Genomic DNA, 27,977 nt, shown 5'->3' with positions numbered 1-27,977 from the left:
CCCAACACTCACCATCACCTGATGCTCCAACAACCCCCATTTGTTTGCTGTTTGTCCCTCCCATTCAGATAAAGTACCTCCTCCACAGGACAGGGACCTTGTCTTACTCACTGCTGTATCTCTAGACTTATAACAAATCACATTTCCAATATTTGTTGAATGAATGGAGAAAAGACTGGGACCTGTAAAGTTGATCCTTTGAAAATGTCTGCACACCTGCCTGTATGGGCAGGTTTTCTATTTTCATCCCAGCTTTGGAACTGCACATTTTGCTGATGCTTCCTCGTCTCATGGAAGCCCCTGCCTAGTTCCATCCATCCTCCTTCTCAAGAGCTGATTGGCTGGTCTCCCTGCCCCATCCTCATGTTTCCAGTGGAGAGTATTTCTAAAGTATAACCAGAGCCCGTGCCTTCCCCACTGAGAGCTGCGCAGACGCTCCCTGCAGCCTTCAGCCGCTGACCAGCATCCAGCTTCCCTGCCCTCCCCGCCTGCCTCACCCTCTTGGCTACGGCCACCGCGCGCCTTTTCAGTTCCTGTAACTGGCCCCTCGGTTTCAGGCCATAACTTTTGTCTTCCATAAATTATCATGACACCGTTATTGCTCAGAACAGTTCTCAAACTGACAGGGAAGGGAGAGGGAGAAGAAAAATACCCCCTCCCCACCCCAATAAATTTCAGATGGAGCTGTGGCAAGAGCATGAAGTGCGTGCGGCTGTTGAAAGTGCTGGCGATGAAACGGAGGGGCGCTGGGCTACTTTTACCGGCGAACGTGTTGTTCGTTAATTCTGCCAACGTCTGTGAAACACACGTGGTGAGCCAGGTGGGCGCCAGGACCAGCGCTCGCGGTGGGGGCAGAGGTGTGATGCTCTCTGGTTTGGGGAGGGGCAGACAGTGGGCAGGGAGTGATGCCACAGAGGGGTGCCTGGCAGAGGGAAGCAGGGGTGCTGAGGGAACCCAGAAGAGGGCAACAATGTGCTCTGAGCTGGTCTTCAGTGGGGAGGAAAGATCGTGAGGGCACAGTCAGAGGAAAGCGAGGGTCTCTCAGGGCTGAGGATTGGGGTGGTTGTTCTAGGAGCCGTGAGAGCACAAGACGGTTGCAGCAAAGAGGGGTGGAGGGGAGGAGGGCACGACCGCTGAGAAGCCTGTGGGAGCTGCAAAGGGGTCTTAGAACGGGCTGGCCCCATGCATAGCTTAGAAATACACTTGGTCATGTGGATTTGAAGGCAGGGAGAGCTGTCAGGAGGCCGTTCAGGAAATCACTTGAGAAGTGACGCAGAGTTAGAAGATGCACAGGCAACCACCGTGGAGACCTGTCTGAGGTGTGGGTAGGGTTTGTTAGCAGACTGCTCAAGGCCATTGTTGGGGGACAGGGACACCAGGAGCTACCTGAGGAGGGGAGACTTGAGGAGGCAGTCGAGGGTCTGACAGTAGAGGAGGTGGGGTCTGACTGGCGAGGAGGACAGGCAGCTGGGTTGGTCAGCCTCGTGCATCGGCCTGGCTGGGCTGCTGTCCCCAGTTACTCAATCAAACACTCCTCAGCTGCTGGTGTGAAGGCGCTTTGTGGTGTGACCGATGTCTGTGATCAGTTGACTTAACATCTGATCTGGGTGGGCATGATGCAAACAAGACTTAAAAGCAGAACTAACGCTTTCCTGAGAAAAGAGAAATTTTACTTGTGAACAGCAGCTTCAGACTGAGCCTGGGAGCTTCCTGCAGAGTTTAGACTTGCCAAGCCAGCCCCTACAATCTCCTAAGCCGACTCCCTGCAGTAAATCTCTTTGAATATATATGTAATAATCTCTTGATATGTATTTTATATATAATTGTATATAGCATATCATAATCTATATATAATATATAGTCATTGTATATAATATATAAAATAGTCATATATGTGATCTCTTTATATGTGTATTTTATATATAATCATATATAGCATATACAATAATCTATATATAATATATAAAATAGTCATTATATATAATATATATAATAATCTCTTTATATATATATATATATACACACACACATACTGATTCTGCTCTCTGGGTGACCCCTGACTGATACAACACCTGTGAGAGAACCCAGCCCAGCCCCTCTCTTGATGGAGGCCTCCTGGTTCCCTGCAGCCAGGCCACTCCCCCAGCCAGGGTGCACCGTCCCCTGCCTCCTTTACCAGGAGCCCCCGGAGTGGCCGGCACAAAGATGAGTCTGTCTGGGGAAGGGAAGCGCGTGCCTACCCACCCTGTGTGGTGCGTACACACACGCACCTGCGATGGTAGGACTGATGCTTGCTTCTCAGAGCCCCAGACCAACCTAGCCCAATGCACCTCACTTTGTAAGCACCCCCTTTCTCTTGTCAACTCCTGGGCAATTCTGTGTGGGTTTGGCACACGGTGGGAGACTCCCCACCCTTGCTGTCTTCCTATGCTTTTTAATTCTAATATCTCCCTGCTTCCCAGTAAGGGTCTGAAATATATCCGCCGAGTTCCTAGCAAAGACACTGCTCTCTCTGTAGATGCCTCAATCAGCCAAACTCAATCTCAAGAGTCCTAGGGGGTGAGATCAATTTGGTTCCACATAGCTGTGCCAACTTCTACTGCTTCCAATAGTATTGCAAACTCATTGAGAGCACTTGGCAAGCCAAACATTTCCACATGGTTTACCCACATTAATTAATTTAGCCTCCTACTGCCATGGCGAGACAGGAGAGGGCACCTGGGTGCAAAGGTGGCGTTCAAAGGAGCACTGGAGGGGAGGGGTCCTTGTGAGTCGGCGGGGGGCGAGGCATCCTTCTGGACCTGGCGCTTTTCTCCCACCCGTGATGGGTGGCTTTCTTTCCCTTGGGTGTGATATGTATAGCTCAGCGGAGGGCCTCCATGAAGCGTGAGCAACGCAGGTCCCCTGACCCCATCTCTGTGCTGCCCTCATGACTGTGAGGGGTGCAAAAAACCTTAATGCAGCTTCTGGGGGCAGCCTGTCAGTCTGATGTTGGCTCCCAAGGACTGAGTCAGGCAACTTGAACACGGATGCTGCCTGCAAGGCTGCAGAGTGTGTGGGAGGGAAAGAGGGAGGCTGGAGGGGAGAGGAAGCTGGAGGGGAGAGGAGGCTGGAGGGAGCAGAGGCTGGAGGGAGCAGAGGCTGGGGGCTGCCACTGACCAAGTACCTAGCTCCAGGCCAGGGACCGGATCTGCATATTCTTGGTCCTAATCCTCACAGCGAACCTACTGGGTAATTGTTACCATTTCCTTTTTGCAGAGGGGGAAACGGAGGCTCTTCCTGACTTGAAAGTCTTTGCTGTTCCCTGTAAACATGACGTCTCTCACGTGGAACGGAGAATCCAGTTCAAAGCGAGAAGGAGGTGGTGAGCTCGGTGGACAGTACCCAGGTTCTGGCACCAACCACGTGGCCTCGGGTAAGTCACTTAGTGCCTGAGTCCCTCAGTTCAGTGAATGGTTAAATGGAAAGATAGTTTAAGAAAGAGACAAAAGTGTGGGTTCTTGTGTCAGGCTGCCTTATATTCTAGAACCTTTTATGCTGCAGCTTTAAAAAAAAATCTATAAAATGGGAATATAAATAACACCAGCCTGATAGGATTATTGATAAAAGGAGATAGTGCATGTAAAGTGCTTAGCACCACATCAGCCACATTGTTAAGTGCTAAATAAACCAACTATTATTAATTCCTCTCGGAGACGTCTTGGGGATCATTTTTTCAGCTCATTTAAAATTAGCTCCTGTTTTTTGTATCACATTATGCTTGGTACTTTAATAGATGGGCAAACACAATGAAAGGGCGCAAAGCATACTCTGATTTTTACAACACACGGAAGCAGTTTAAAAAGACCTTTGAGCAAGTAGAGGAAATTGTTGAGGAGACGGTTGAATAAGCGAGGCGGTCAGATGTTGGAGAGATACATGAAGGAGGGTTTCATGGAAGAATAAACGTCTGGGCAAGTTTTGGAAAGAGGAATGGGCTATGTTTTGGAGAAAGAAGCAGTTGTTTCGGGAGGTGGGTAAAAATCTCACAGAGGTGGGAGGAAACGATGTGCGTATGCACGCGTGTGTTCATCTGTGCGTATCTACGTGTGTGCGTCTCTGTGTGCGGCACGGGGAGGGACGACAGGCGGGTGCCTGGAAGGAGCCTGTTCTGACAGGTGTGACCGCTGCCAAGGGCAGTGGAGTCAGGGTAGTGGTGAGCCGTGAAGTCCATGTGCGGGCGTCTTGCTTTGGTAGCAAGACTTGGGCTATAGAGTTCTTGGCTTGTTTCCTGGAGTTTCAGGATTTAGAGCTGGAAGACATCTGGTCCAGCCTCCAGTCTATCAAGCTAGGAAATATTAGCCACATTTTTACAAGAAAGACACTCGTAAGGTGCCAAGAGTTATGACAGTATCACCGACCACACTCTCCCTGGTCCACCCATCTATCCTGACTTCTTCTGTTGGCAGAAATAACAATCTATCCAGGAGAGAGAAGAGAGGAGGGCGTTGGGGAGGAAGGCAGGGACAAGCAGGACCTTGCAATCCTCACGATAATATGAGGACCAAAGAAACCTTAGCAGGCCAGCCACGAAGCAGGTGGAGGAGACCTGCAGCACCGCTTTCTGATTGGAGGAGGCCGTGGTTGTCCAAACTCTCCTTTCCCTTCACCCCAGGCCCTGGGTGCCTTGAGCCTCCCATCTAATGCCCAGTAGCCTGTGATATGTCTCATACTTAGATCCGCCTGCTGTACCAGGGCCGCTGACACTCTGCATCCTTCAGTCCTCTAGCCTGGTACCCTGTGCTGGAGTCTGCACCATGGTGCTTCTCAACTACTCCACCACCTCTGCTCTAGATGCAAATTATCTGTGCCATCTGTATGCCTGAATCCTGCCCTCTGCCCCCACTGTCCTGACTGTTCTAAACCCTGCAACCGTTCAGTCTGTTCAATCAGCCTGCCGTGCTCTGGTATTCAAGGTCCTCATTTAAATCACATTTTAAAAAACTAAACAGCATTTACTTCATTAGCTGAGGAATTCCCGCAGGTCCTTTTCTTGACTTCTCCACTGGTCAGTCATAGTTCCAAACATTTTTAATTGATAGAGTTTAGGGGCCACAGTGCCTGGAAGGGGGTGGTGGTAATATCTTCAAGTTGCATGTACAGAGCAAGCCCGGACTTTTTCCTGAGCTGGAGTACTGGAAATCAAGAAAAAAAGCAAACTTTTCTAAAAACCCTTTTATTCACCTAAGATTTATTCATCTTAGGTAAACCAAGACTGAGGAAATGCCTGATCACCATATCTAAGGACATTATTCTTATGGTTTTATTGTTAGCAAGAGGATTATTATTTGGAATGACTGGGGTGGGGTGGTGTTGGAGTGGATAGGAAAGGCTAAACGCTGCCCACCCCCCCACCACACTGGCCTGGCGCCCACTGGTTCTTCTGTGTCTGCACTGGTTTGGTACAGTCACCACTGCCCATACCAGGCTACTGAGCACTTGAAAAACGGGGAGTCCAAATCGAGATGTGCTGTAAGTGTAAAATGCACACCGAATTTCAAAGACTTACTACAAAAAAGAATGTAAACATTTTCATGAATCATTTTGAATGTTGATTACATGTTGAAATGATAGTAGTTTAGCTATATTAAGCTAAATTAAACGTATTATTAAAATTAATTGAAAGTGTTACTTTTTAAAAATGTAATACAGTTAAATTTTTTAAATCTTTTTTAGGAAGAAATTTAAAATGATGTATGTGATGTCATTTGCAAATATTTTCTCCCATTCCGTAGGTTGTTGTTTTGTTTTGCTTATGGTTTCTTTTGCTGTGCAAGAGCTTATAAGTTTAATTAGGTCCCATTTTTTTAATTTTGCTTTTATATCTATCGCCTGGGTAGACTGCCCTAGGAGAACATTGCTAAGATTTATGTCAGAGAATGTTTTGGCTATGTTTTCTTCTAGGAGGCTTATTTCCAGAATATATAAACAGCTCATACAACTTAATAACAAAAAAACACAAACAATCCAATCCAATCCAAAAATGGGCAGAAGACCTAAACAAGCAATTCTCCAAGAAAGACATACAAATGGCCAGTAGGCACATGAAAGAATGCTTACCATCTCTAATTATCAGAGAAATGCAAATCAAAATTACAATGAGGTATCACCTCACACCAGTCAGAATGGCCATCATTCAAAAGTCCACAAACAATAAATGCTGGAGAAGGTGTGGAGAAAAGGGAACCCTCCTACACTGTTGGTGGGAATGTAGTTTGGTGAAGCCCTTATGGAAAACAGTATGGAGATTCTTCAAAAAACTAAAAGTAGACTTACCCTATGATCTAGCAATCCCACTCCTGGGCGTATGTCCAGAGGGAATTCTAATTTGAAAAGATACATGCACCCCAATTTTCATAGCAGCACTAGTTACAATAGCCAAGACATGGAAGCAACCTAATGTCCATTGACAGATGAACCGCATAAAGAAGTTGTGGTGTATTTATACAAGGGAATACTACTCAGCAATAAAAAAGAATAAAATGATGCCATTTGAAGCAACATGGATGGACCTGGAGATCATCATTCTAAGTGAAGTAAGCCAGAACGAGAAAGAAAAATACCATATGATATCACTCATATGTGGAATTAAAAAAAAAAAAAAGAAAAAAGAAAAAAAGAGGGCACTAATGTAATGAACTCATCTACAAAACAGAAACAGACTCGCAAATATAGCTACCAGGGGAAAGGGGGTGGGAAGGCATAAATTTTGGAGTTTGAGATTTGCAAATGTTAAGCACTATATATAAAAATAGATAAAAGACAAATTTCTTCTGTATAGCACAGGGAACTATATTCAATATCTTGTAACAACCTTTGATGAAAAAGAATATAAAAACAAACATGTGTATATATATATATATGCATGACTGGGACATTATGCTGTACACCAGAAATTGACACATGTAACTGACTATACATCAATTAAAAAGTAAAAAATAAAAAAAATAACGTATGTGACACACAGTGACTCATGTTATCTTTCTATTGGACAGTGCTGGTTTAGAACCCTGGATCTTTGGCTGTTTGATGAGACTGGTTCCAGGGGGCACCCTTGGACGCTGTCAGTTTGAAGAACAGATCTGCGGAGTGTCTGATTTATAACTGACAGTCACGCGAAGGGAGGAATAGCTTCACCTTGTCGTCTACCTACTCTGCGCCTGGTCCTCGTAAGGGAGGAGACTCACAGAGACATTACAGATCACAGAGGTACAGCTCTGGGGGAGCTGCGACCCCCGTCAGGCTCTGTTGGACCACCTGTCTATGGGACCACAGTGCTTTGCTTCCCCTTGTCGGAGAGAGCCAGAGGGAAAAGGCCAGGGGTCAAGTGCTGCCCCTTCCCGCTCTAAAATGCCTGTTTCTCTTGGCTGTGCGAGACCTTCAGAGCTGGTCAGCACAGTGCGGAGTGTTTGGCTGTGACGCAGAGCCCTGGGGACTAGCTCCGCCTGCCAGTCTGGGGCTGTATGCTTGGCGGCTGTGGGAATCAACCTCCTGAAACTTCTTCCCAAGATGTGGACGGGGAATGGGGTGCCCAGGTTCATGTGGGAGTCGTGTTTATGGTGCTCAGCCTCCAGATGGAACGGAAACTGGTTCCATCTGATATCCTGATGTGCGGAGTGGGCGACAGGACATCAGAATATTTAGACGTGCAGACAGTTGGCTGAATTTGTATTTAGTGTACAGGCATTTAGAGACTCAGAGGTTGGGATGAGGAGAGAAGAGACTGACAGATTATCTGGTGCGATCCTCTCATTTTACATGTCAAATAAATGGAACCAGAAAGGTGAAACGCCTACCTAAACTCGCCAGCAAGAGGGTGGAAACTGTTAGCCTGGGCCAGTGTCCCGGTCAGCCACCTACCCTTCCAGATGTGAGGGAGGCATTGGTGCTGACTGTTCCCGACCCCAGTGATTACAGGACACTAATTACTGCCCCTGCCAGGGATGCAGAGACACTGGACTCCATTCCTGCAATGCCTGGCTGTTGCCAGCTGCTGCAAAAATTTCAATCAAAGGGCTTCTCATGGCCCCAAAGACTCTGCACCTTCCCCAGTGCCCCCCAGTGCCTGAGACTTGAAGATTCGGAATCTGTTGGCTCTACTGATGGGTGGCAGGAAGGGTGGTCTGGATCACAGGTGTGCAGTTGGTGAAATGTCTTTGGCCCTCCCATCTGCCCCTTGTATGGATGCCCTTCTGTAAGTGTCTCTTTTGGTGGAGGGACGCCATCAGGTGAGTAGCCTGCAGCCTTGCTACACAAAGTACACCCTGTGGCCCAGCAGCAGCCCCTGTGAGCTGCTTAGAAATGTGCCGTCTCAGCCCCTCAGAGACCTGCTGAATGAGAACCTGCATTTCAGCAAGATGGCTAGGGAATCTGTCTGCCCATTACAGTTTTCAAAGCCCTGGGTTAGGGTATTAGTGACTTAATTCACTGCCACACCCAGGGAGTATTTACATATCAAAAAAATACGGGGAGAGTGTGAAATGTTTATTTCAAAAAGTACACCTCCAATGGGGTGGGGAGGCAGGGAGTTACGACCTCAGTGTCTGACATCGGTATTTAGGGCTGTGTTTTGGGGTGGCGGTGGGGAGGGTGGTGGGCAATTTGAGAGCTCAGGCTTTGGAGCCTGATTGCTGAGGTTCAAATACTGGCTCAGTCACTATGTCAGCTATGTGATCTTATGAGACCTTGCACTGTTGGCCTCAGTCTTCTCATCTGTAAACTGGGCATAGTGGTTTCACTACATCGGATGGTTGTTGTTAGGATGAAGTGGTTTAACTCTTGCCAAGCCTTTAGAACAGTGCCTTAGCGCACTGTAGGTGCTCAGTTAAAGTCAGTTTTCATTCTGATCATTTCCATGCACGAAGCTGCCCCTAGTAGCTGGGTCAAGGATGTTGCCTTTTGCAGTGTGACTTCCTATTTTAGGGACCACTGCTTGTACAGGTGGGGCACGATGCTCTGTGCACCCTTCCATCCCAGGGGTGTGGACTTCGGGTCCCTAGGTTGCCGAGACCTGGGGAAGGAGGGCCCCACTTGGCTTCCTGCAAGGCGAACTCTGCACACACAATTTGAGCTCCTGCCATCGCCCTGTCCTGGGGCAGTTTCCAGAAAACAAAACCAATTCACCTCCAGGGAGTCCTCACCCTGTTTTGTTTGAAAATAAACATGCGATAGTTTATGATGTGAATTATGGTCCAATAGGAAATGAACTCAGAGTGTCCAACTCCTTCAGGATGGGTCGTTTCATAGCTGGGGGGAGTCTGGGCTTGTGAGTTCATGCAAAAAACAATGTTGTTAGCAGCTCTGATCCGAAGCAGAGAGCCATGCCCACGGGGACGGTATCTGCCTTGGCAGTGCGGGGCAGGAGCGTGCTTTGGATGGGAGAGCCAGTTAGGGATCCCGGAGCCCTGGATTTTCACATTGCTGGATCTTGGGCGAATCATTCCGTCTCTCCCTTCGCCTGGGCCCCCCAGCTAAAAACCAGGGGGCAGAACCTAAAAAAACCCCTGGGGTTTAACTAGAGTCTCCTGTGCTCTGAAACAAGCAACCCACCACCTAACGGGTCACAGTGAGATGTTCAGCAACTTGACAGGGACAGGAATCACGGTGGACACCCCCTTTCCAAGAGGAGTCAAAGCCTGAGAAAGCCCAGTGCTGCTGGGGTCTGGAGGAGCTCCTGTGCCCCCCTTCCCCTCCGCCCTCCCCAAATGTGCAGCCCCTTAGAATTCCCAGCACTCCTTTGCACTTTCCTCAATAGTGTCTCCCGCCCCCCCCCCCATCCTGCCCCCAGCCTGGCCGCTTCCCCCTTCTTCAGCGAGTTAACCAAATTCTCTCTTCATGGACAGTTCAATGGAAAGTTAGTCTGAAACGACAGTATATCATATTTCATGAATTTAATAGGGTTTTCATGATTTTACAAAGTGCCTCCACCAGACACTCGCAGCTGGAGGGCGGCTCAGCGGGAGGCTGAAGCCCTGCATCTGGGTTTTTCAACTCTTGCCAAAATCCATTGAATTTGATCCGGAATGACTATGAATCTTTGGAATGCACAGTCCCTTTTCTCTTGCCTTATCCAAATAAAAAAGGGGGGGAGGGAGGTTGGTGCGGGCGAACCGTCCTAAGAGAATTCCATATGGAAACACTAAACGTGCATTATAAAGGATTTCCTATAAACAAAATCACAGGCAGAGATGTTGGACCCTCCCCATGCTGAAAACAAAGGGCACTTGTGTGTGTTCGTGTGCACTTTCAAACATACGCCCTGATTCATGGGGGTACCCTGGCCGTCCCCCTTTCTCCCAGCTAACTCTCTTCCTTTCCATCTCCCCTGCCCCCAAACTAGCCCCAAACTCCTAACAAGAACAAACTTTAATCGTTCTGCGCAGTAAATCCCCTACAAATAAATATCCAGGGCAACTTCAAACGCGCTTAATTGGAAGCACATGGGAAGAGCTCCCCGGCCCTGGCCGAGGCCGCAGGGTTGTAATTCAATGTTATGATCTGCCAGACATATGCACCATAATGAGCGAAGTTTGGGTTTCCTTTGTGTGTATCAGAGAACTGCAGGTTTGAGTTTTTTCACCTTGTTTTTTTTCTCTTTTGCTCTGCTTTTGTTCAGTCTTCCAACTTCACGTTTAACATCCCCCTCATGAACCCCGAAGGAGAAAAGGCAACCACAGCCTAAACAAACCTTCCTCCCCCTTTAACCTCTCTCCGCAACTCCCTTGTTTCAAACCGTGCATGACTGTCCCGTCTTCCCCTCTGCTGTAAAAGAATTATGGCTCAGGGTTTATGGGACTGAAAAAAACGTGTTCAATCACCAGAATGGGAGAACCGAGGATAAACCAACTTTGGACCCTCTAATGGTTTTATCATAGAAGTACAGCTGGCATGGGCCGGAGGGAACTTTGGGAGGTCACCAAGTCTATCCTCCGGCCTCCACCCTGCTCTATCTACAGCGCTGAGGTCCAGGGGTAGCCACCTGTCCTCCGAGATTACCCAGACAGGGCTTTCTGTAATTCCCTTTGACAACTGAACCCCATCTCTAAGCTTACAACGTGGGAAGTCTTTCACAGGTCCTGCGAAAGTGCATGACCTAAGGCCGCTTCTCTTCATCCCATCCTCAGGGACTGCAAGACTTTTAGGTGCCATCCTTTGGGAACACTTCACTGGGGAGAAGGTCTCCAGCCAAGTGCGTGGAGCAACTCGTTCCGGTTTCCAAGGGAGAGAACCCAATGCCAAGTTCCCTCTGCGTAGAGTTGCTGAGTATCAGGCTTAGAAGGAGCCTCAGGGGCCATCCAGCCCAACCGCCCCTGAAGAGCTGGGGTCCTCTTCAAGTGCCCCTGCCTGGCTGACTTCCAGCCTGGACCCAGGCCCTTCCAGCAATCGGGAGCCCACCATCTCCTCCGCCAGTTTCTTCTACGTTCTGAGAGCCCTCCTGATCACACACTGTCTCTCCTCTTGGGCCCAGGTCCACATTCTCATTCTTTGCTTTTGCTGGTCTCCACTCTGCCTTCTGGAGCTACACAGAAGAGTGCAAATCCCTCCGAATGACAGTCATCATTACCCTATTCATATTATGTTATTATCATATTCGTATCACTGCATCTGTATCATATTATTGTATTCATATCATATACCTCCCAGCTTCCCCCTTTCCAAGGATTGAAGAAGGACCAGTCCAGCTTTTTCAGTCACCTCCCCCCACCCCCTGCCACACTCAATATATGGTCTAGACCACTGAGCAGAATCTTGGTCTCAGCTTGTTCTACCTATAAAATATGTATAATTCTGCCATTCGTTCCTACTGTCTAGAATAGCCGTGAAGGTTACATGATATGGAGGTTTTCCTTCAGCATCACCTCGGCACTGGCGCTGCCTGGTGAGACTGGGGTGGCCTCCCAAGGTTCCTCATCTTCACCTGCCTTTCCCAGCTGTGTGGCTCCGGCCCAGCCACGTCCCCGCTGTGGGGGTTGGTTTCTTCCTCTGGGAAGTCAGAGAGCTGGATTCAGTGACTCCCAAGGTTCCTTCTAGCTCAACAGGCTCACGAGGGCAGGGGCTGATGGCAGCTGGAGCCGACGCCCTGGAGGGTTCTCTACCTCTGACCCTACTGCCTTCTGCTCGTCTGTCATTGGTGCCGACAGTGCACTAGACCAAGCCAGTGAAGGTGTGGTTCTTGCCTGCTGGGAACCTACCTTCTGGCTCATGTGACAAGAAATACAGAGAGGGCAGAGTCAGAGGACAGGGCAAGACATCTTATGATCATGTATCTCAACGGGTAACCTGGAAGGGGGTTCGCATTCCCAGAGTTGACACACTGGTTAAAGCAACTGGTTGTGCGTTGGCACGTGGCAAGCCAAGTGCTGTCAGCAACGTGACGGGACTGTGTGAGTGTGTAATTAACAGAACAAGAGTTTTTTCAACAGGGTGATTCTCACTCATGCACATTCTGTTACAGGTTCTCAAAGTGGTAGATAAAGGGGCAAAGTTATAGCTGGCATTTTATTTCCGCTGCTTCCCATATCCTGAACCCCCTTCCCCCAGTCCCTGCCTGGGGGCTGCCACCCCTTACGTAGGAGTGTGTGATCTCCTGGAGCCCCATGCAGCCGGTAGTTCCCGCGCCTGCAGACCACTGACACCTTTGATTGAAGGATGGTGGAGACCTGTGGGCTCTGGTGGAAGGGCAGGGCCTCAAAGGATGGGCGATAGGCCAGGACAGGGGGAGTGCAGCCAGCTAGGGCCTGGTCCAAGCCCCATCGTGCGTCATCTGGACCCGCGGCGATGGCCTGCCATTCTGCCGCCACTCTTGTTCCCTTACAGAATATTCTCCATGCAGCAGTCACAAGAAACGTTTGTAAACACAAATTATGTCATGTCGCTTCTCTGCTCTGGATCCTTCAAATCACTTTCCAACACACTAGGAACAAAACCCTAATCCAAAGTTTATGAGAATTAGCATGCCTAACTCCTCATCTCCTCTCCATTTAATGCTCTGCTCCTTAGCCACACGAGCCTTCTCGACGTTCCCTGGACTAGCCAGGCACACTCCTGCCTCAGGGCCTTTGCACAGGTTGTTCTCAGATATGTGACTCACTGCCTCACTTCACTGAGGTCATCTCAAGGGAGCCTTCCCTGATCACTGCACCTAGGGCAACACTCCTGTCCTTCTCTCCCTAACTCATGCCACTTTTTTCTGCGTATTTATTATTACCTAATAGTGTATCATACATTTATCAGCAGGTTTGTTTATTATCTGTCTCCATCACAGGAGGGAAGGGAACTTTGTCTTGTCCGTCTTCACGTTTCCAACACACTCAGAAAGGACATGTTGGATCAGTGAGCCAAGAAAGCCTAACCTTTCCCAGGGAGAGACAGCATCACAGGGAAAGCCTTGAAGCTGCTTTAAGTGTGAGACAGGGTGTAACATGTCTCCACTTAAGAGGTGGCAGCCCAGGGATTCACATTCATATGAAGTCATCCGTCCATCCGATGGGCCATCAGAGCATCTTCTGAGAATAGCTCATGAGGACGGGGAGGCGCAGGTGAGGATACAGGCACTGTGACCGGGAGGCTGGGGCTCATTGGACGGGTGAGACCACCCTGGCAATTTCACGTCCATTCTCTGGGCTCAGAGCTCCAGGAGGACTCAGCTGCCTCTGCGTCCCAGGGGAAAAAGGGTACTCGAGGTACGCCTGTGAGTAGGAAGGTTTCCGGAATCTTAGCTCTTAACCTTTGTGTCGAGTGATAATTTTTATTGATAGAAAGTCATAATCTTGGAACGTTACAGCTGAAATGGCCCCCACTCATTCATTCAACTGACATTTGTAGAGTGCCTACTGTGTGCTGCTTTAGGCCCTGGAAATGTATCAGGCTGAGCAAAGAGACACACATCCCTTCTCTTTATGGAGCTGATCTTCTAGAGTGGAGACAAATGTCAAAATGTATAAGCAAATTATGCCAGGAGGTGACAGTTACTGTGAAGGAATAAAATAGGAGAGGGGGGAACAATTTAAGTAGCAGGGTCAGGGAGCACCTCATGGAAAGGTGTCATTTGAGTGAGAAGTGAGGGTCCAGGGAACCACAGGAAGGTCAGGGTGGCTGAAGCCCAGAGCAAGGGGATGAGGGGGGAGGAGGCGCCAGAGAGGCAGGTGGGGTGGTTAGACTCTGGGGCAGACGGGAGCCAATGCAGTGGGTCAGCGGAAGGTGATGTGACCTCACACTGGTCACCTAGACAAGCCCTTTCATTCTGGTGCTGAGGAAGAGGCCCAGAGAGGTAAGCGACACGTCCACAGCCTCTTTCTGACGGATCCAAGACAAGAACCCAGGTCTACCAATTTCCAGACTGTGCACCTGTCCCTAAGGCCTGCTGATTTTGGCCTCAATATTCCAGCATTTAATATTTTCACAAGCATCATTTTGTCTTCTATTCGGAAACCTGCTGTAAGATTACAGGAACATAAACCAAGCTACAGATGAAGGGAATCTCTGAAAGTCACACTGAACTGGAAGCCATGACTCAGGACGTCTGGCCACCACTGCAGAGTCACAGAACCCCTCTTCCAAAGAAGACATCCTCCCATTGCCCCTATCCCACGCCGAGGCTTCTCGAGGTGACTTGTCTCCTTGGCTAACAGACAGGTGTGTTCCTGAAACACTTCTATTTACATCTAGCATCTGATAAAAAAAATCCAGCCTCCTTCCCCACGCTCCCACTCACTCTCCAGCAGTCACGCCGGGATGGGGAGGTGGGTGTGGAGCAGTTCTGGGAGAAAGGCCATTTCTGATGCTAAATTAGCCCGTGGAGCAGAGGGTGCAACTGGATGTTCGTGAGCTACCTTCATCTCACATATTGAAAGCTGGAAGGAATGTGTGGTCATTCGTAAGTGCTCGGGCTCCGGAGGGAGCACATGTGGCTGAGAGGAGGCGTGAGGTCCTGTTACGGTACGCCAGATCTGGCCCCCCTCTGAGATTAATCCAGCCCACTGGACCAGCAGTTTCTGCCTGAAGTTGTAAAAAGACAACACCAAAAATCATCATCACTGACAAGACCCTAAAATGGCAGGATGTCCCTGTCACTCTGCCTCTGTGTCGCTCTGATTCTGATTTGAGACAGGTGCTGTCAATACCGGTCGCCACTAGCCAGTCCTAGTGGAGGTGTCCTGCTAGATAAAACACATACTGGCATTTCAAAGACTTATTACGAAATCAAGAATGTAAAATATCTCAATAATCTTTTATAAGGACCGGATATCGAAGTAATAGTTTGGATATGCTGAGTTAAAAATATAATTAAGGTTAATTTTGGCTGTTTCTTTGAACAACTTTAACAGGACTACTAGAAAATCTAAAATTATCCATGTGGCTTGCATGCAGTGGTCTCTGGAATTGGCTCATACCAGCTCACGGGAGCCAATCGTGTGCCCTCCTTGCCAACTCTGTGTGTAGTGAGGTCAGGCTGGCGGCTGGATAGCAGTATTGGCGGGATTTTTAACACCATGGAAATTGGCAAGTGCTAGAAATTAGGGCTTTATGAGGGGTGGGGTGGGGTGGGGTGGGGAGAGCTGGTTTACCAACACATCTCTCCTCATATCATTTTTCACTGTCTGTTCCATTCTAGATGTATGGTTTCCTCAGATTTCTTTCTGGGTTTACAGACTGAGTGTGGGGTTTTGTGTGCTTACCTCTGTCTCTTTTCTCCAGTGCTTATGTTATTGTTTTTATGTATTTATTCATTCATACACAATCATTGAAAAAGTACTATGTATTAGGTCCCGTTTTAGACCATGGAGATTTATGACAAATGAACCACAGTCCTGCTGCTGGGGCACTCAGGGTCTGGTGGGAGTGAGAACAGAAGTTGGGGCAAACTACTGTGTCACTGGTGAAGGCAAGGTCAAATGAACAGGACAGCCTGCAGAGTGTGGACAGGGGTGAGACACAGGGGCAGGAAAGGCTTCAGAGAGGAAGGGTTATTTGAGCTGGGTTTTTCAGGATGAATAGGAGTTTGTCAGGAGAGAATCTGGGGGAGATCATTCCAGGCGCAGTGGGGTTGCCAAGTAGCCTGGGGTTGCCACAGCAGGGGAGACAGGCTGGGGGAGTGGTGTTAGATAAAACTGGAAGAGAATGTAGGGTCACAGCAAGGAGGGCTTTGTACAACATGTCAAATGGCTTCACAACACATATGATCTCTTTTCTTCCCTCCTTCTCCCCTTCCCCAATGTCTTTTTTAATAATGGAGAATTGGAATGCAGAGTATTTAATCTTTCAAGTCTCACCTCCCTGGGGACCAGGGGTTCCATGCAGGAGACAAGGCTTTCAATGCCAGACCCTGGTGGGTAGTGAGGTGACCAGACTGGACCCCTCTAAGGGCAATGGTCTCAGAGACTCCATATGTGAAGTTTAGGGGGCTCCATTTCATCATTTTGAGTGTTCCTAAGGGGGCAGGTAACTTTGGCATCCAGGGGTGTGTTTCACTGGAGATGCACAGTGAAGACTAAATAAGATCTCTGCTCATTGGTGCCAGAGGCAGCGTGGGAACTACATAGTGATGTTACAGCAAAGGGCGGTGAAAAGAGCACGTGGCCAGAGGCTCACTGGGAAAATCATCCCCTCTTTTGGACCTCAGTTTCATCATCTCTAAAATGGGCAAGCTGGATTACATTCTGTGTTTCAATGTTAATCCTACCTGTTGATTATTTTATGTATTCTCTTCCTAAATTTTAAACATGTGACTAAAATATTTTCTATTTCTTATAAAATAAACCCTAATTTATTTATTTATTTTTTTTGATGCGGCTTTGGACGGTATCACAAAAAGTAGCACATAAGAGGAAAAAATAGCTTTCTCATCTCTGGTCCAGTATCACTTCCCTCCTCATTTGTCAGGGGCTGTCTCAGTCTGTTCTGAGAGCAGGGACTATACTCAGATGCTAGAGGCAGCGGCTTGGCCACCGGGACCAGGTGCCCAAGGGAAGCCCTTCCTTTCTTCACCTCTCTGTGGCTGGGGGTCCTTGCTGCTTCAGAAACCAGTGGGCCAAGAGCAAGGGTTTTCTGAACTGGATGGGGTCATGCATATTCTGTTTTCCGTCTGCACCATCTCCTTTTTCATCCGTAGCTCACTTTGTCACGTCACCCTGCCTACCTCTGTCAGAAAGTGCTTCTAAATAAAAGCTTTATCTCGGTTTTTTCCTCTGGGCCCTAAAGCCATCAGTGGCTCCTTGGGGAGTCAGAGGACACACTTCCACTGGGTGGGGGAGGCGCCGTTCTCCCAGCTCTGCTCTCCTCGAGCTGCCCCTCAGGCTGCCCCCAAGACCCCTCCTTATCTTCACCTTGAGGACTTGATCACCTGCCCCCATCGCAGCTCCAGAGACACCTCCTGTTACCTCTCTGACCCTTAATTCCACCAAGACTCTGACATTCTCTGGGTGAAATTTCCTTAGTCTCAAGCCCGCACGCTGCCTGAGCACCTACATATGTTTGCTGTGGGTCCCCTCCTGTCTGCATCTTGCCTTCTAAACCTTGCAGTGGGTCTGGGAGCACAGAGGCCCTGTGCTTGGAGGAGCAGGAGGCGACACCAGCCCCCCTGAGAATGGACCGCACCACACTGAACACGTTTCCACCTCTTTGGCACCTTAACTTTGTCCAGAAGATAGGAATATTCCCTGTCCTCCTTCATGGACACTGTTTTAGGATCAAAGTGGATGATTAAGTGTCACCACAGTAGTTCCAGTGATGTTCCCCTCAAGCTATTTCTCTAATAAACACATAGCGAGGAAACCCTGGGCAAGGATCTGTTTGGAATTGAGCATGGTTCGTTTTTTAAAAAGAAAGGGAAGGCTCAGGGTGGTGGCAGACATGGTAGCTGTTGTCAAATATTTTAGGGGCAGAATGGCCGACTTACCGAAGCTGGAAAGTGGGAGGAGGCTGTAAATACTCGGAAGGAGGCAGAGGGCTTGAGGAGGAAAGGAATTTCTAAGAAGAGCTGTCCCAGGGGCCCTGGGCTGTGGGCGCCAGAGGACCCCCAGAGGAGCTTGGGGAGATGCTGTGGACAGGAGGGCCTGCTCCCCAGACGACGGGGAAGTGAGGACAGCTTCTCTGGAGGACCAGGAACAGCTCAGACCGTGGCTGTCCTTGTGTTACTCGGAGACTAGACGGAACACCTGTCCCCGAGGCTCGCTCCCCGCTGGGTAGCCGTAACATAGCCCACACTGACTGCTTACGGGCCAGGCGCTTCTCCACGGTTGTGCAGGGACAGCTGTTATGTCTCCATTTTTCAGGTGAGAAAACTGAGGCCAAGAAGATACACCACTTACCCCAGACGTACGGCGGAGCCAGTGCTCAAACTCGCTATCTGACTCAGAGACCCGGGTGCTGGTGTGGCTCCTGGCCGCCACCTAATGCGCGTGGTGTGGTGATTCTCTCTTTCTCTTCCGTCTCTCTGGCTCCCCTTCCCTCTCATGAGGGCTGCTCATCAAGGACGCTGCTTCTCAGCTCACTCTCTTATCCCCCTGCTGCTCTGGCCTCTCTGTTCTGTGGCCTCCTTAGCTTGGATCCTGTGCCTGGTCGTCCCAGGGGCTCTCTCTAGGACCCTGGACCGCCTTGCTCCTATGACATCCCCCGCCTGTCCTTTGGCTCTGCAGCGTGAATGCTAGGCACACATGCACACCATGCCAACAGGTGCCTGCTCCTCTGGGCCCGCAGTGCTCCTGCCCTCGCTTCTCAGCTCCCTCCCTCATTCCCCAGGTGCCTGCTCTGAACAATCAGGGTTCTTTTCACCCCCTCCACATCCAGCTCTCTCCTCCCTGCACAGTGCTCAAAGATGACCTTCATGGGCACTCTAACCCTAGCGGCCCTGCTATGGTTCTGGCTCCTGTTGTCTGGCTTCCTCTGTGATTGAAAGCCTCCGGGAAGCTAGCAGACATCCTCCAGCTCTGATCTCATGGCTCCACCTAAAGATTAAGGTATTGTGACATCTTTACAGGCTGCTGCCCCAATCTGTTTCCCCAGCATCAAGTTCCCAACACATGGTCCAATGCATCACGTGCTCCCGTTGCAAGGCACACCTCAGGGCTTCCGCGCATGCGCCTGCCTCCATCCGGTGTTCCTTCCTCCCCCTGCTCTGCGCGGTGCACACCCACTTTCTCTAGCACTCAGTTTACTTTTGCTGCGAAGAGTTTCCTGATTCCTCCAAGCAAAATTAGCCACTCCTTTTCATGTTTCCTACAGGTTTCAGTCTATACCTCTAGCACGTTGCACTGTGTTTCCCCCACTAATCTATGAACATCTTCAGGGCAGGGATGGGTCTCATTTGTCCCTGGAAACCCAGTGCCGGCTGCAGGCCGGGTGCAAAGCTAGTGCCAGGCCCACGCCTAGTAAGCGAATGAGCCAACCACCTGCTCCCACATGGCTGACGGGGAGGCTGCTGGCGTGGTGGCAACGACACGTAACCAGCAACAGCAAATCTACAACCACGAAAGCAGACTTCTTCCCTGTTTTTTAGAAGGAAACAGAATTTTAAAACAATTAAGAATAACAATCCCCTTTAAAATAGAACCCAAAGTAATAAAATATCTGGGAATAAATCTAACCAAGGAGGTGAAAGAATTATACACAGAAAACTATAAACCATTGATGAAAGAAATTAAAGAAGACGTTAAAAAATGGAAAGATATTCCATGCTCTTGGATTGGAAGAATCAATATTGTTAAAATGGTCACACTGCCCAAGGCAATCTACAGATTTAATGCAATCCCTATCAAATTACCCAGGACATATTTCACAGAACTAGAACAAATCATAATAAAATTTATATGGAACCATCAAAGACCTAGAATTGCCAAAGCATTATTGAAGAGAAAGAAAGAGGCTGGAGGAATAACTCTCCCAGACTTCAGACAATACTATAGAGCTACAGTCATCAAGACAGCATGGTATTGGTACCAAAACAGACATATAGACCAATGGAACAGAATAGAGAGCCCAGAAATGAACCCACAAACTTTTGGTCAACTCATCTTCGACAAAGGAGGCAAGAATATACAATGGAATAAAGACAGTCTCTTCAGCAAATGGTGTTGGGAAAACTGGACAGCAGCATGTAAAGCAATGAAGCTAGAACACTCCCTTACACCATATACAAAAATCAACTCAAAATGGATCAAAGACTTAAACATAAGACAAGATACAATAAACCTCCTAGAGGAAAACATAGGCAAAACATTATCTGACATACAGCTCAAAAATTTTCTCCTAGAAGAAATAAAAGCAAGAATAAACAAATGGGACCTAATGAAACTTACAAGCTTCTGCACAGCAAAGGAAACCAGAAGTAAAACAAGAAGACAACCTACGGAATGGGAGAAAATTTTTGCAAATGAAACCGACAAAGGCTTGATCTCCAGAATATATAAGCAGCTCATACGACTCAATAAGAAAAAAATAAACAACCCAATCCAAAAATGAGCAGAAGACCTAAACAAGCAATTCTCCAAGGAAGACATACAAACGATCAAAAGGCACATGAAAAAATGTTCAATATCACTAATTATCAGCAAATCAAAACTACAATGAGGTATCACCTCACACCAGTCAGAATGGTCGTCATTCAAAAATCCACAAATGACAAATGCTGGAGAGGCTGTGGAGAAAGGGGAACCCTCCTACACTGCTGGTGGGAATGCAATTTGGTGCAGCCACTATGGAAAACAGTGTGGAGATTCCTCAAAAGACTAGGAATAGTCTTACCATATGACCCAGGAATCCCACTCCTGGGCTTGTATCCAGAAGGAACCCTACTTCAGGATGACACCTGCACCCCAATGTTCACAGCAGCACTATTTACAATAGCCAAAACATGGAAACAGCCTAAATGTCCATCAACAGGTGACTGGATAAAGAAGAAGTGGTATATTTATACAATGGAATACTACTCAGCCATAAAAACCGACAACATAATGCCATTTGCAGCAACATGGATGCTCCTGGAGAATGTCATTCTAAGTGAAGTAAGCCAGAAAGAGAAAGAAAAATACCATATGAGATCGCTCATATGTGGAATCTAAAAAACAAAAACAAAAACAAACAAACAAAAACAAAGCGTAAATACAGGACAGAAATAGACTCATAGACAGAGAATACAGACTTGTGGTTGCCAGGGGTGTGGAGGGTGGGAAGGGATAGACTGGGATTTCAAAATTGTAGAATAGATAAACAAGATTACACTGTGTAGCACAGGGAAATATACACAAAATGTTATGATAACTCAGAGAGAAAAAAATGTGACAATGAGTGTGTATATGTCCATGAATGACTGAAAAATTGTGCTGAACACTGGAATTTGACACAACATTGTAAAATGATTATAAATCAATAAAAAAATGTTAAAAAAAAAAAAGAATAACTGTAACTGAGGAAAGCACTGAAGGAGGGGAAGTAAGTTATTGATTGTCTACACAGCCCTTGTAATGTGAGCCCCTAAATGCGTCTTAGAGCGTCATGGCCACCCAAACCCTAATGACGAGGAAAAGGAAACTCCCATAAAAATATTTATGCCTTGCACGAAGCTGTATATTTTTTCACAGACCTCTACATGTGTGATCTCACTTGATGTTCATTACCTCCCTGAAGGGGACAGCAAAAATGACCCCAGTTTTCCATCTCTCTCCATATCTGTGCCCTTTACAAGGAGCCTTTGTAGCTCTTTCTATCAGGAGGTGGAATCTATTTCCCCATCGTGTGGATCTGTGCTGGCCTTGTGACTTGCTCCAGCCAGTAGAGCCTGGTAAAAATGATTGTGCTAAATATGAGTTCAGGCCTCCAAAGGCTTTGCAACTTCTGCTTGCTGGACCCCTGTACCATGTGATAAGTCTAGGTCAGTCCGCTGGAGAATGAGAGGCCACATGGAGAAGAACTGAGCCAACTAATTCATCCTGGCAGAATCCTCTGCCACCTGAGAAAGCTCAGCAAAGCCAAAGTCTGGTAGTCGACCTTCTAGATACCAGCAGACCCATGAGCAGGGCCATCCTAGACCAGCTATCCCCAAGCCAGTCTTCAGTTGGTGGGCTAAATTAATTGTTTTGTATGATTCTAAGTGTGGAGTAGTTTGTTACACAGCACTAGCTAACTGATACACTCCCTGTGAGAGAAGTAGGACAGGAATGGCCGTTACAGTTGGCAGATCAGAGGCTTGATGATCCAAAACTTCAGATCCTAATTCAGTGCTGTTTCCACAACAATGGCTGTCAGTAATTGGTTGGTCATGGAGTCCTTCTTTCAAGCAAAAATTGCATGGGGTCTTAATATGGAAAACTAGTCAAAAGAGCACTTTTTTTTTCTATTGAAGCTGGTACAGGACCCTAAATCTAGTGTATATGCACATTATGGCCCAGTATACTGTGTATAAGCTACTTAACCTTGAGACAGTTGGTGGCATTCAGGGCAAGCAGAACGTGTGGTTTATGGTCAGCAATAACTTCGATTTAGTGGGAGAAAAACAGATCAAGCCTGAAATAATGCTGAACAACATAAAAGTGGTACCTTGTACGTGATGAGATTAGTGGTAGAGGTTCTGGATCCTCAGAGCGCAGAAGAGATGGTGGCGGTTGATGGGAGGGAGCCAGAAAAGGGGTCACGGGAAAGGTGAATTGAAACACAGGATCGGATTTTAACGAGTGAAGGGGCAGGAAGAGTCTTCTTAGGGAGGAGGATGCCATGTCCCTGGGGAAGGGAGGAGCATTGTCTTTTGTGGGACAGATCAGGAGGTTTGGCTCCAGGGCTAAAGGGCTTCTGGGCCTTGGTGGGGAGTGAGTTAACCATGCAAGCGGACACGGGCTGCTTCTACATAGGGCAATGTCAGAGAAACCCTTTAAGGCCCACGTCCTCCATGAAGCCTTTCCTGGTTCGTCCCCAAAGACCAGTTTATCATTTGTCTGAACTCTGTGTCCTGCATTAAGTGGTTCAGGACTTTTCTCCCCCTCCTGAGTGCATGCTCCTGGGGGGCAGAACTGCTTCCCTCCCTTCTTTACGTCATCCTTGCAGCTGGATGTCTACTGGGAGGGTTGACCCTTGTATGCTGACCACGTGGTGAGCCTCACTGGGCCGGGTTCCTGTAACTCACAGCCTTGGGATGATCACAATTCCCTGCCTTGACTCCTGCCATTTAAGGAAGTCCCGAAGATTATTCTGACCACAACACCCTGTCTAGCATTTTGGCTGGGAAATTGTGTTGCTAACGGAGGGGCAGTTGGGTTTTGCAGTTTCTGGATTGCAAGGGAAGGGGAGAGGGACCCATCTGTCATTAATGACAGGTTGTGGAGACTACTTTGGGAGGTGTGCTGGTTTTAAAACATGTTCACCAATTCCTCATGTTCACCACTCCTTCCATCAAAAGGTGGGGCTGATTCTCTTCCTCTTGATTACAGGCTGGTCTTAGCGACATGCTTCTTATAAATAGAAAGTGATGAATGATACGGCGTGACTTTGAAAGCTAGCTCGTAAAAGGCAGCATAGCTTCTGCCTGGCTCTCTGTAGCTTTGGACATGTGCTTCTGGAGCCCTGAGCCACCGTGTGTATTAACCAAGTTTTTTATTTTCTGTATTTTGATGCTTTGGTATTTGATGCCTTGCTGACCCTGAAGACTCTGTTCCTCCCAAATTAGCTAATTCTTGGAGGTAGCAAGGAACTCACCTGGGAGCACATCCTTCAGATGCAAACTAACCCATACAGAGACCATATCCCCCAACTGCCTCCTTTATTGGGCTGTCGCATTCTGGGCCACCGTCCACCTGCTGTAATCGCCCCATGGCCAGGTGCCAGACAGCTAGGGACGGCCCCTATGCCCCCGCTTGTTTAAACGAGTTTCCTGTTTACTCTGCCTCACCGATTCCTCCCACGGAAATGCAATGTTGTCTCTTGCCTACATTCCACCCTCCCCCCAGCCCCTAACTGACCCTGGTGCTTCTCCATGTGGCTCCTCGCAGGGTGAGTGACCTCTCCTCTTGGGATCTGTAAACATACTAAACTATCTTTCTAATGGAAATTGTCTCCTGATCTCACGATTCCTGAGCAGTAATAAGACCTACATTTTAAAACACCCTGTGAGAAGTCTGGGTCCAGGAAGTCACCGTGTTGGAGGGACCACATGTAGGGATGCCCAAGGAGCCCCAGATGCTGAAGCCTTCCTAACCCAGGTGCTAGATCTTTGTGGGAGCCTTTGAGAAGACCCCCTGCTCCAGCCGCCTTCTGATTGCAACCTCATGGAAGGCCCCAGGCAAGAACCAGAATCATGAGGGGTAATTATAATGAATGCCTATTGTCTGTATCACTAAGTTGGGATGGTTTGTTACAAAGTATCTGAAACAGGAAGGATGCTCTCAAGGTTACGGTTCTGCTGGTTTCATCCTGCTTCCTCTGGCTGCCAAATCTCTGGTCATGCATTTCAGGATCACTTAGTTCCTGAAATTTGAAATTCTTCCAATTCTAGCAAGATTCCATTGACTGCCCCTACCCACCACCCCGAGCACCAGCAATATCCCGCTTGTATTGCTTTGTGAAATGCCTCAAAGAAAACATCGAACACTATTTAGAATTATTTCTAGAGGCACCACGATAAAATTCAGAGCTCAGCATGGCCAATCAGAAAAAAAAGGAGGTGGGAGAAAATGAAAACAAGACAGACCAGGCTTTCAAAGAAAATTGAGGATCTGGAGAGCCTTCAAGTCTTTTGATTTATATTTAAACATTTCTTGAGATTGAAGTCTTGATTAGCCCAGTCCTCTCAAGTTCTGCCTCAGCCCTGATTTATGGGAAGGCCAGGCCAGAGCAAAATGAAAGCAAAATGAGATATTCTTTAAAATTACCTTGGAGCACTTGAAGAAGGGCACAAGTGCTAATGTGGAGATTAAAAAGGAAGTGATGAGATGTGCTTCTAAAGCCCTAGATCTGCGGCTGGCTGTCAGGGTCGGGGTCCGGGGAGGGGAGAGTGCACTGTGAAGGAGGGGCTACCATCTCTGCAGGTGAGACCCCTGCAGGAGGCTTTGTTTGGCTTGGCTCCACGCCGACTGAACCCTCCATCAAAGAGCGGATCTGAGAGCCCAGGCTGGAGTTTTGATTCCGCGACCCTTCCGTTATTAGCTGGAAGCGAGAACCTTCTAGCGTGGAGAGGAGGACAGGAGTGTGGAGGGAGGAGACTTGGTGGTGGTGGGTTGTAATAGATTCCAGACCCACAGTGGCTCAGGGGCTGACTCATCTTTAGACCCAGGCAAGGGGGGCCCTTGAGCCAGGATCCCCACTCTGCTCATCTTCCAGGCACACCTTCCACATGGGCAGGAAACCCATGGGCCCACAAAGCCATGCTCTTTTGTAGCCCACTGTGCTTTGCTAGACTCCCTGAGTGCCCGGGGTCTGTAATTCCCTCACCAAGTGGCTTCAGCCCACTTCCAGGGGCTGCACAGGCCTCCTCTTTGGCTCGTCCTTCTGAGGACAGATCTCACTGGCGCTGTGTGCATCCCAGCACCCAAGGGCCGGCCAGGCGGCGGCTGCTTACAGGAGGTTGTGGAGGAGCTGGGACACATGGTCTGGGATGTTCACATACACAGTACAAGGCCCTCAGAGTGTGGGATGGAGCCAAGGATAAGAAGACGAAAGAGGCACAGGCCAGAGGCTGGACCCTGCACCTCCCCAGGCTTTGGTGCAGAAATTGGAGACTTCTAAATTCAAACTTGGGTTTCTAGGTTGGTATGAAGGTATGTCTGTCAGTGGAGGAGGAGGAGGGAACATCTTGTATTTGACATTTGTTATCCCAATTGATAACTCTCACCTGTGTAGCCATGTGGCACACGGGGGCCTCTAAATGCACTCTTGCCCCGGCCTGCAAGTGTCAGGGGAGGGTCTGTGCAGAGGGCGGGCGCAGAGCGTGCCTTTGGTCTGCTTGCCAAGTGCGGGGGGCCTTGCCTTCTCCAGCCTCCTCCCTTGATGGGCGGATGGCGTTTGCGGGATGCCATAGCTGTCAGCTTCACCATCTCCCACAAACCCGCTCAGCTCAAAGTCGGGAATGGCTCCTCTCATTTATAGGAAAAGCCCTGAAGACTTGTGGAACATTCTGGACTTAATCTATTAGGACTTTTTTTAAAGGTTGAAACTGTCCTAAACCTACCTCCTATAACGATGCTCTTTGCTTGCATGAACCTTCTGTGGGTTAGTGTAAATGTCTTCTCTGCTTCTCCCTCCTTCCCTCCCGCCACACACACATACACACACACACACACACACACACACACACACACACACACAGGAGTGAGCAGTTTCCTTCCTCTCAGTTTACTCATGACACATTCTTTCTCAAATACCGTTTCTCCTACTCTCCACCCATCCAAATCCTACCCATTTTTAAAGGTCTAGTTCAAGTTGAACTTCTTAAACTTTGTTTATCCATTAATTCAATGGCTAATCAGTGAAACTCTGGCATGTTCCAATTCCTAGGTTACAACCATGAAGATATATGTATTTATTATTTACCTTCTCCAACTTGCTTTGATCTCAATTTTCCTAATTTCTACGTCACATAACATTATTGCTACTAAATTTTAACATAATTTCTACATTGCTCTCCAAATCTTCTTAGTTGTAGATTTTATACACAAAACTGGATGACATAATTCTCATAGGCAGAAACTCTCTGTTGGGCCCTTTTCATATCCCACTCATTGGCCAGGAGAGTTTAATGATAAAAAAAAGTTGATATGTAGCTAAGATCCATTGATTAAGCGATAGGCAGATTGATAGAGTGATCAACAGATTAGCTGCCAAGCTCCGTCTCACATAAAGGAATTTGCAAAGAGCTTAAGTGGTCTGGCTTCCAATCTCCCCTTCCCATTTTTTTTTTTTTTTTACCATTCCATTGGTTTATTTCTATTCTATTATGCATCTATCATGCCTGAATTTATTACAACCTCTTTGAACATATTGATATTTGGGCTTGAAGTCTTAATAAGAATGATTTCTTTATTACAAATTTGAGTTTTTATTTGTAATTTATAACAAATTACTCTTATAGAGAAGCGTATGTTGAAATAAACAGGCCCAGTCATTTATTATTTCTTATTATTTCCATATGACTTTGGTTGACTTTTCTAGCAGAATTTATGTTTCTATCTTTTTTTTCTTCTAGGAAATACTTTGTACTAGAACAATTGTTCTCAAAAGTGTGACCCTTGGCACAGTGCCATCGACACCACCCAGATCTACTATTTGAACAAGTCCTTCGGGTAATTTTGATGTAAGCTGAAGTTTGAAAACCGCTCTGTCAGTTGTAGAAACACTGAACTGGCAGTGTAGACCCTGAATTTTGGCTCTGCCTCTCGTATTAAAAGCCTGTATGACTCACTCTAAGTCTTAATTTCCTCATGCCAGTTTTTCTGTCTCTCTTGGCGTCTTTGGGGATAAAGATGAACTATTCTCATTTCAGTTTTTTGGACTCGTGACATGGTGAAAATAACAATGATGTTTATTTACTTCACAAGGTTTTCTAAAGATCAGATAATTCATTGCATGCACACCCTTGTAGGATTCTTTTTTAAATCTTTCAGAATTCTCAAGGGAGCCCAGATTCTCATTATTTTATATTGGATTGCACAATCAAGCAAGCTTGATTTCCTCAACATTGCTAATTATTAGAGAAATGCAGATCAAAACTACGAGTTATCACCTCACACTTGCTGTTTGATGATTGGAATGGCCATCATCAAAAAGTCTACAAATAATAAATGCTGGAGAGGATGTGGAGAAAAGGGAACCCTCCTACACCGTTTGTGGGAATGTAATTTGTTTCAGCCACTATGGAGGACAGTATGGAAGTTTCTTAAAAAACTAAAAATAGAGTTACCATATGATCCAGCAAACCCACTCCTGGGCATATATCTGGAAAAAGATGGAAACTATAAATTTGA

At 47.6% G+C, this 27,977-nt stretch overlaps 1 protein-coding gene and 1 long non-coding RNA gene across 8 annotated transcripts in view; one reads left to right on the top strand and one right to left on the bottom strand.

Moving 5' to 3' along the window:
• The window catches only part of SLC14A2 (solute carrier family 14 member 2), a 429,661-nt gene that overhangs the window by 74,172 nt on the left and 327,512 nt on the right, over positions 1-27,977 (bottom strand). The gene's annotated exons all lie outside the window — the stretch shown is intronic.
• On the top strand, positions 352-27,380 carry LOC105073981 (uncharacterized). 2 transcript variants are annotated; one of them, XR_006727069.2, is made up of 4 exons: positions 352-820; positions 3,259-3,415; positions 7,035-8,267; positions 27,200-27,380. It is a non-coding gene; the product is annotated as an uncharacterized LOC105073981 (long non-coding RNA). The 2 variants fall into 2 exon arrangements; XR_012503291.1 differs by lacking the exon at positions 27,200-27,380 and having other exon boundaries at positions 444-820; positions 7,035-9,223.

The sequence above is a fragment of the Camelus bactrianus genome, chromosome 30 (genome assembly GCF_048773025.1).
Source record: "Camelus bactrianus isolate YW-2024 breed Bactrian camel chromosome 30, ASM4877302v1, whole genome shotgun sequence".
In the NCBI taxonomy this organism is placed as follows: domain Eukaryota; kingdom Metazoa; phylum Chordata; class Mammalia; order Artiodactyla; family Camelidae; genus Camelus; species Camelus bactrianus.
This window is presented reverse-complemented; position numbering and strand designations above follow the sequence as displayed.